Genomic DNA, 10,079 nt, shown 5'->3' with positions numbered 1-10,079 from the left:
AAAATCTAAAAATTGTAAAAAACAAAAACAAAACAGAGTCAGAGTATTTGTTTATGCATATGAATCCAATTTTATCCAAGTATCTAAAAATTCAGTTCAATTTTGTACGTAAATTTCATTCAATTTCGTTTAAATAAAAATATCGAATGTAAAAAAAAAAAAACCCTCAAGTGAAGGCCAGACCCAAGTATTATTTACAGTTTTAACTAAGAATCAACTGTTTTGGTTCAGTTGTCTCGTTAAAATTCACTCAATCTTACTTAAAAAACCTAAAAATCGTACGTAAAAAACCCACCTCACTCAATCTTACTTAAAAACCTAAAAACCATACGTAAAAAACATCCCACTTACTTAAAACCTAAAAACCATACGCCAAAAAAATTAAAAAAACTCGACTCAGGTGAGAAACAGTAGAGTACATCCCACGTGTAATAACTTATCAAAGTAAATCCTTATTACTCAGTAGATCTAAACTAATCGTATAACCTGAGCTATTTATTAGTAACTAGATAATTAGGTTCGTTATTATGTTATTAAATAGCTTACTCTTATGGTGGGGGAGGGATAGGTATTGAGCTATCCAGTAAATACCTGCCAGTTGTTTTGATGGATGGTGGCTCTTCTATCCACTCAACACCTGCGTGGATAGTTGTTGTTGTTGTTGTTCTATTCACCAACACCTGCATGGATAGTTGTTGTTGTTGTTGTTGTTGTTTTATCCTCGATAATTCAGAGAAGTTGATTGGTTGTTGGTAAGATTAACGACCAATAGCTGACCTCTAACAGTGACGTCATGACTCACTGAATATAACAACCAATCAACTTCCAGGAATTGTTTTGGACAGACAGGCAGACAGAAAGACAGACAGACAAACAGACGACAGACAGACAGCTGTATCAGTAACGTCTTTATAACTATTTACCATAATCCACTCTCCTTAATTGTACAGTCGGTGTAATAACTGTAATATTAAGCGGATGTTGTGTGTAATGAAGCGGGTGTGTGTGTGTGTGTGTGTGTGTGTGTGTGTGTGTGTGTGTGTGTGTGTGTGTATAAGTGTACATGTGTGCGTGTTTGAATTACACCTGCAAGAACCTAGAACCAAGACAGTGTCGCCAACGTAAAGCATCACCCTGGGTCTTTCAGCTAGTGTTGCCAACGTCTCTTAAGTGTACTGGCTTGTAAGAATTAGTTTAGGGAGACCATACGGGCTACTCCTGTCTCCTAAGGTCTGGTTAGGAGAGAGAGAGAAGAGGAGAGAGAGAAAGAGAGAGAGAGAATAACGCCAGTCACCATCACCTTAGAAAAAGACTCTAAAGACCTACCTTAAAACTTACATCAAAGGGAGTGTGGGGGAGGGAGGGTGTTAAATTAATTAGTCTATGTGGTTAAATTACTTAAAATCTAATTAATTAGTGGTTAAAGGTAGCAGGTGTAATTTATTACTTTTAATTATATAATGAGGGAATATCTTTTAATGCCCAGTGTCCCGCTTAATGTGTGGTGATGCAAATATTACCGAGTGTATAGGTGTAGTGTGGGTGTGTAAATGTGTGTGTAGTGTGGTGTGTAGTGTGTAGGTGTAGTGTAGTGTGTAGGTGTAGTGTGTAGTGTGTAGGTGTAGTGTGTAGGTGTAGTGTGTGGTGTGGTGTGTGGTGTGTAGTGTGTAGGTGTAGTGTGTAGTGTGTAGGTGTAGTGTGTAGTGTTGGTGTAGTGTGTAGTGTGTAGGTGTAGTGTGTAGTGTGTAGTGTAGTGTGGTGTGGAGTGTGGTGTGTCGTGTGGGTGTGTAGTATAAAAGAGAGAGAGAGAGAGAGAGATCTTAATAATCACCCCCACGTCAATATAATATCTCTCTCTCTCTCTGACTAAATAAACTGATGAGATTTCCCTTTCAAATATCTTCTCCCGAATCCTGTCAAATATTAATTAAACTTGGTCAGATAAAACAGCTTCCTAAAGACCAACCTAACCTAACTAACCTAACCTAACCTAACCTAACCTAACCTAACCAAACCTAACCAATAAGCACACTATTTATCGACGCCTCAATTCTAAATCGGCTCGACGGAATTGGATTTTAGAACCAAATTAGGAAAATAAATGTTCAAATTGGTGGAATAGGTTCAAATTGGTGATATGGGTGGAAGTAATTGATAGGACTAAGGTGAGGTAATTGGTGAAATGGGTGAAAATAGGTCAAATGGATTGAAATCTTTGAATGGGTTGTAATAGGTATATCTAGGGATGGCGTCGTCTCGTGTGTGTGTGTGTGTAGAGGTAACACTCTTCCTCTCCTTTCCTCCTCCCCTCCTCCTCTTGTCCTCCTCCTCCTGTCCTCCTCTTCCTCCTCCCTCCTCCTCTTCCTCCTCCCTCCTCCTCTTCCTCATATCCACTCACTAAAATATGTCAACACTCCTTCCATTGATTACCATTAAGCAGTGATAATAACAATAACAATAACAATAATTTACCAGTATTACCATTACCATTATTCCTACCATCATTACTACCATTACCACTGCCATGATCACTACCATTAACACTATCATTAACTGCCACTAACTACCATTCATCAACGACCATTACTAACTAGGAATAATGACCACTAGCCACTAAAACCATTATTCAAACTTACAACATATTTGCCATCACCAATAACGACCATCTACCATCAGGGGTGGAGGCACTAACGACCACAACAACACAACGACCATCACAAAACACCAATAATAACACGACATTTTTTTCTTCCTTCAAATAAAGCTCAAAATACTACAGTCTTCCCAGAGATTTTCGTCTCTACTGATACATTGAAACTCTGTCTCAGGTTCGGGGGATAATAGTGTTAAGCCGCAGTTAAATCGTAATAAAAAAAAGTCGATATTACAAGTCGTTTGAAATAAGCATACCGCCCTTAGTGACGTTAATACACTCTGGGAAGCTATGATAATGCTATACCACTTGTCTTTTATGGTTGATGTCATGTTCATGTTAGGTTGGGATTATCGCCCATAATGACGTTCAGAACAGTCTATTAGGAGTATTATAGTGTCATAATACTGATGTTTTATGAGCGGTATTACATTCACTTAACTTAGGGATATCGACTCTATTGACAGATATTATTGAGACGGTTTTGTTGAAGGTTAATATATTAGACTCGTGACCTCAAAGGGTTAAGACAGATAGACAGACAGACAGAGAGAGAGAGAGAGAGAGAGAGAGAGAGAGAGAGAGAGAGAGAGAGAGAGAGACAGGAGAAAGAGAGAGAGAGAGAGAGAGAGAGAAGAGAGAGAGAGAGAGAGAGAGAGAGAGAGCTTTAGTTGATAGAGTCGATGTTACGTTAGTTTCAAGTAGGATTATCGTTCCTAATCATTCCTTTAAGAGGGAGGGAGGAGGAGGAGGAGGAGATGCCTCTTAGCATTTGGGGGACATAATAGTGCTATACCAATTACCTCTCACGTGATTATGGTCGTCATTTACATCTATTTAACGCGTGATGACTCTTTGTAATCCCAGGTGTTTGTCTGTTTCTGTCTGTCTGTCTGTTTCTGTCTGTCTGTCTGTCTGTATATATTCTCTCTTTCTTTTCCTCTCTCTCTCTCTCTCTCTCTCTCTCTCTCTCTCTCTCTCTCTCTCTCTCTCGGGCAACATAGTACACCACCACCACACAGTATACTAATGGTCGTTATCACACTCATTTAACCTGGAAATATAAGTTCTAATAACCCACCAGGGAGTCTGTCTTAGGTAATAGAGTGCCATACCACAAGCGGGTACAAATAAGGGTCAGTATTACCTAAATATACGACGTGATTACCAACCTTATTTGAAATCCGGACTTCCTTAGGGGGCATTTTAACACCATACTGCAAGAAAAGTAAGTAGAGTCGAATTTCCATCTAGTTAAACTAAGAATTTCACCCTTACTGATTTCAGAATTTTTACCGGGGGATTACAGTGTCACACCACTGGTAATAGTTTATAAAGTTGATTATATATTAGAAATAGTATTAAATTTACACCCATAATGGCTTTAGTTATATCACCAGCTGATGTCTCGAGTCACCTGAAGATTAGGCACCCTAGTTTATTTCACCTGATGATTAAACGCTGTGATGTTACCTGGGGAGAATAGGTTAGGTTAGGTTAGGTTAGGTGCAGGGTAGGTCAGGTCAAGGTGTTTAATCTCAAACCAAATAAGCTGGGGTACCTTCAGGTCAACCGATGTCCCTAAAGTCGATATTGATCCAATGTAATCCCAGGAATCTCGCCCTTATTAATAGACGCCTGTAGGTGGGGACAAGACAGCGCTACACCACCTGTTGTTTTGGGGTGTTGTAAATAAGGAACTTGTGGGCAAGACTTTCCCAGGGAGACTTTTGTAATGAAGTTGTGGATCACAGGATTACGTAGGACGGTCCACCGCCTTCCTGGTATTAGTTATGGCCAACATCTCCCCCCCCCTCTCTCTCTCTCTCTCTCATATTTTATTCACTTTTCCCTTTTCTCTATCTTGTATCTCTGTCTTTATGTCGTTTTCCTCTCCCAAATCTCATTCATCTTCATCTAGGCTCCACCCTTCATCTAGGCTCCACCCATCCTCTAGATTCCACCCATCCTCTAGGCTCCACCCATCCTCTAGACTCCACCCATCCTCTAGGCTCCACCCTTCATCTAAGGTTCATCCCTTCATCTAGGATTCACCCTTTTCCTTTAGCTTCCACCCTATTCCTCCAAGCTCCACCCTCTCCCTCCAGGCTCCACCCTCTCCCTCCAGGCTCCACCCTCTCCCTCCAGGCTCCGCCCTTTTCCCCCAGAGTTCACCTCGCTGCCTCTGCTTCAACAGTATTCCTTAGGTTCCCCTGATTTTCCGAGAAGTCCGTCGCCTATATTTAGGCTCCACCTTTTTCTGTAAGTTCTTTTTGTCTTGAACTCCACCCCTTTCCCCTGAACTCCGCCCTATTCTCTTAGACTCCGCCCTCTTGACCTAGACTCAACCCTCTTGCCCCAGGCTCCGCCTCGCGCCCCGGCAGCGTGTTGGTTGGGGTGGCGGGCGTAGAAGGGCCTCAGCCCGGCGGGTCAGCCGCCTCAGTGTCCCGTTACCCACCGCGGCGAGTGGAGGTCCGCCTCTGCCGCTGCAGTTCTTACATCACTGCCTCGGCTGCAGGTAGACTCACGGTGTTGCACGCTTTATAGGAAGTGTCCGTAGTGAATTATGTGTCCCAACACAGCCTCGGAAATAGTGCTTAACAAGGTGATCACGTGACAGTAACAGTGAGTGTAGTAATGTGTGAACTACCTAGTTTGTTGTGGTGACAAACCTCGTCAAGACCAACTACTCCTTAACACGCGAAAGAAGCATAAAAAGAATCTTTCTCAACTGTTTTAAACTCAACATCAAACTGTATATATCATCAAAACAAACGATAAATCCAAGCATAATTACATACAAGTGGTATATTTTGTATCTGAAAAAAAATCTAAATCTAAATTCTCAGCGCATATTTTGAGTGGCCGCAGTTATCGTACAGTGAAGGTCCCTGCCAGGCGTCTCTTGAGGTGAATGATGTAAATTATTGGTGTATTAGTGCGTCTTAAATCTTGTTGTATTGCAAATAAAGATATTGACGGAAAATACGATAGTTGTGTACCGTTGATCTAATATTAATAGTACTTTGGCAGTGGTGGTGGTATGTGTTGATAGTGGTGGTAGTTGGTAGTCGTAGTAGTGATGTTTTAGCACTAGTAGTGGTAGACTATATATTTACTACTACTACTACCACTACTACAAATAAACCCTACTACTACTACTACTACAAATAAACCCCTACTACTACTACTACTACTACAAATAAACCTCTACTACTACTACTTCCTAATGATAAATATTACTGTAATAAAACGATCATGAATTGCTTACAAATATGTTTACGTATTAGCATTAAGGTCTATTTATTTCCACTCAAAACAACCCTCCCTGGCCACCTCCACCCCAAAACAACCACCCTGGCCACCTCACCCAAAAACAACCCTCCCTGGCCACCTCACCCCAAAACAACCCTCCTGGCCACCTCCACCCCAAAACAACCGTCCCATACCTCCACCCTAAAACAACCCTCTAGCCTCACCCAAAACAACCCTCCTAGCCACCTCACCCAAAACAACCCTCTGCTACCTCCACCTAAACAACCCTCCTACCTCCACCCCAAACAACCTCACTACCTCACCCAAAACAACCCTCTAGCCTCCACCCTAAACAACCCTCCTGTACCTCCACCCCAAAACAACCCTCTGGCCACCTCCACTAAAACAACCCTCTGGCCACCTCCACCCCAAAACAACCCTCTGGCCACCTCCACCCAAAACAACCCTCCCTGGCCACCTCCACCCTAAAACAACCCTCCTGGCCACCTCCACCCAAAACAACCCTCTGTGCCTCCACCCCAAAACAACCCTCCTGGCCACCTCCACCCAAAACAACCCTCCTGGCCACCTCCACCCCTAAAACAACCCTCCTGGCCACCTCCACCCAAAACAACCTCCTTGGCCACCTCCACCCCAAACAACCCCTACAGGTCCCCGTGAAAAAAACCCCGACAGATCCCCACAATAAACCCGACAGGTTCCCAATCGAACAAAAAACCCTGACAGGTCCCCTCCTCCCCCAAAATCCCAGACAGGTCCCCATCCTCCTCCAAAATCGACGTCCCTCCACCTTCCCCAAAATCCCCAAGTCCCCTCCTCCTCCACAAAAAACGGTTAGTCCCTGCTCCCCCTCCACAAAAAAACCGACAGGTCCCCCCACAAAAAATTAAAATTCTAACTCGGACACAAATGAAAAAAAAAACGAAAAAAATGAAAAAAATTATCTTCTATCTCCTTAATGAGAAAAGAATTAATTGCCTTCAAAGAGAGAAATTGTTACCAAGAATACTAGGAAAGGATTATGGGATGTTTTGGAGGCGGTGTGTGTGTGTCTGTGTCTGTGTGTGTGTGTGTGTCTGTGTGTGTGTGTTTATTTGTGTGTCTGCATGCATTACTGTCTGTGTAACTGAGTATGCCTTTGTGTGTGTGTATATTATGTATGTATTTCTGTATATATGTGTATGAAAGTGTGTACGTATCAGCACGAGATCATGACAGGTGAGGCAGGTAAGAACAGGTAGAAGGTGTATTCAATAGGTGAGAGAGACTGTGAAGAAAGCGGTGAAAGGATGGATCAGGGGGTGGATCAAAGGCGTGTGGATTTACGACTGGGCATGGGAGGAGAGGTGTTGGAAGAGTGGATCATTTGTAGGGGTAAGTGGATCAAGGTGCAAAGTGAATCAGGGGAGAGTGAATCAGGGGGGTAGGAGTGGATCAGGGGGTGGGAGTGGATCAAAGGGGTAGAGAGTGGATCAAGGGGGGGTAAGAATGGATCAAGGGGGTAGAGTGGATCAAGGAGGGTAGGGCTGAGATCAAGGGGAGTGGGGAGTGGATCAAGGGGTAGAGGGAGGGAGAATGGATCAGGGGGGTAGGAATGGATCAAGGGGGTAGAGTGGATCAGAGAGTGGATCAGGGGGTAGAGTGCAGATTGAGAATTGCAAGTGGATCAAGGAGTAAGAGAGTCTTAGGGGGGTAGAGAATGAATCAAGGGGGTGGGAAATTAGGTGAAAGAATTAGAGATGAATCAGGGGGTAAGTGGATCACAGGTGGAGGAGAGGAGAGATGGTGAGAGGTGGAACAGGTCGAGAGGAGGAGGTAGGTGAGAGGTGGAACAGGCCGAGGAGGAGGTAAGTGGGGGGTGGAACAGGTGGAGGAGGAGGTAGGTGAGAGGTGGAACAGGTGGAGGAGGAGGTAGGTGAGGGGTGGAACAGGTCGAGGAGGAAGTTTATTGGAGGTGGTCCTTGAGTTCTGGAGGAGGAATTTCTGTATTATATTAGTATTGAAGGTTAAAGCCGGACAAGTTGTTAGTGGTGAGTGATGAAGGTGTTGGAGGCTGAGTGACGTGTGTTGGAGGCTGAGTGACGTGTGTTGGAGGTGTTGTAAGCGGGAGTGACGTTTGTTGGAGGTGATGGAGGCTGGGTGACGTGTGTTGGAGGCTGGGTGACGTGTGTTGGAGGCTGGGTGACGTGTGTTGGAAGTGTTGCAGGCTGGATGACGTGTGTTGGAGGTGACTTAATGTTACATAATTAATTTGAATCTTAAGGAGAATATTTTACTGTTAATGTATGTATGTATGCATGTATGTATGTATGCATGTATGTATGCATGTATGTATGTATGTATGTATTTATGTTTTCCTCCAAGGTTCAGTATTGTTGGTAGTTGTAATATATTTTCGTCTCTCTGGATGGTGCGATTGTAGTCTCGTTTATAAGGGCTGGGTTAAAGGTGCTTATAAGGGCTGGGTTATAGGTATTTATAAGGGCTGGGTTATAGGTGTTTATAAGGGCTGGGTTATAGGTGTTTATAAGGGCTGGGTTATAGGTGTTTATAAGGGCTGGGTTATAGGTGTTTATAAGGGCTGGGTTATAGGTGTTTATAAGGGCTGGGTTGTAATCTATTAAGGCTAGACCCCGCAATAAATTCAGGACGTATTCGACACAGGAGGAGGAGGAGGAGATGAAGAAGAAGATGAAGGAGGAGGAGGAGGGAGAGAAGTAAGAGAGGCAGAGGGGGAGAAGGATGAGAAGAGGAAAATAAGAAGAAAGAGGAGGAGGAGAATGGGAAAATACTAAGAAGGAGGGGGGAAAGGGGAGAAGGAGAGAATGAAGGGAGGGGATACGGAGGACAGATAAAGCAGGAGAGAAGCTGGACGTCTGACACTCTCTCTCTCTCTCTCTCTCTCTCTCTCTCTCTCTCTCTCTGTCAAACTTTACTCTAAACCCGTTGATGTGTTTTGGCCAGACGTGTAAAAAGACCCACACAAACTTAGCGAGTCAGATGTATGTGAGAGAGAGAGAGAGAGGTGAGAACTACACAGGCATTTAGAGAGAGAGAGAGAGAGAGGTGAGAACTACACAGGCATTTAGAGAGAGAGAGAGAGGTGAGAACTACACAGGCATTTAGAGAGAGAGAGAGAGAGAGGTGAGGACTACACAGGCATTTAGAGAGAGAGAGAGAGGTGAACTACACAGGCATTTAGAGAGAGAGAGAGAGGTGAGAACTACACAGGCATTTAGAGAGAGAGAGAGACAGAGTAATATATTTTGCTATGATTAATAGTAGTGTAGAATGATTTGTTGCACTAGGCAGTTATTAGCAGTAGAGGGGCAATAACTGACAACAGAGGGAAATAATTATCAGCATTGGGCAATAATTGATAGTTTGGCGCAATTATTGGTATCATTCCTTCCACAAGGCAATACTGGGCAAGCATATATAAAGAGTTGTTCAAGGTTTGTTTTGGTTAGATTCCGGGGCACTCCCAGTCGACCCAGCTGTGAATAGGGGAAGTGAAGGCGACCGAGTGTGGATACAGCACTCGCGTCCTGTCCTAAAGGTCGCTCGTTCGATTCCGGGGCACTCCCAGTCGGCCCAGCTGTGAATAGGGGAGGTGAAGCCGACCGAGTGTATGGGTTATTGTGAGACGTTGCTTGTGCCGCCACATCAGGGAATTTACTGACGTATATTTTTTTTCCTTTTCTTCTCAGCTTCAAGTTGAACGAATTGTGTGAGAGAGAGAGAGAGAGGAGTTTTATGCGCTTGTTTCACTCTTTCTCTCTCTCTCTCTCTCTCTCTCTCTCTCTCTCTCTCTCTCTCTCTCTCTCAAGATACATACAAATCCAATATTTTTTTTTCCTCATAACCTCAACTAACACACACACACACACACACACACACACACACACACACACAGTCATAGGATAAATCAGTCGCCATATTGCTTATCCATTATATACCAAGGCTTAAGTGGACCAGCCCAGGTGCATCCAAACATCGCTAATTAGAAGCAGAAAAAACAAAAAAATTTACCCTTACGATTTTTTTGGGTGTTTGTTTTGTATTGTAAGGGAAGCAATTAGTGTATCATCTCCCGTGAATTAGTTAAGGGTCCTCCTCACATCACTAGATAAGAGGGAAAATTAACCGA

At 43.5% G+C, this 10,079-nt stretch overlaps 1 protein-coding gene across 1 annotated transcript in view; it reads left to right on the top strand.

Annotated features, from left to right (window-relative positions):
* Positions 1-5,101: 5,101 nt before the first annotated feature.
* The window catches only part of LOC121875380 (zwei Ig domain protein zig-8-like), a 66,795-nt gene continuing 61,817 nt past the window's right edge, over positions 5,102-10,079 (top strand). Inside the window, exon 1 of the mRNA XM_042379933.1 lies at positions 5,102-5,171. The gene's annotated coding sequence lies outside the window, so the exon portion shown is untranslated. The remainder of the gene's footprint in view (positions 5,172-10,079) is intronic.

This window comes from Homarus americanus, unplaced genomic scaffold (genome assembly GCF_018991925.1).
Source record: "Homarus americanus isolate GMGI-L3 unplaced genomic scaffold, GMGI_Hamer_2.0 scaffold56241, whole genome shotgun sequence".
Classification (NCBI taxonomy): Eukaryota; Metazoa; Arthropoda; class Malacostraca; order Decapoda; family Nephropidae; genus Homarus; species Homarus americanus.
This window is presented reverse-complemented; position numbering and strand designations above follow the sequence as displayed.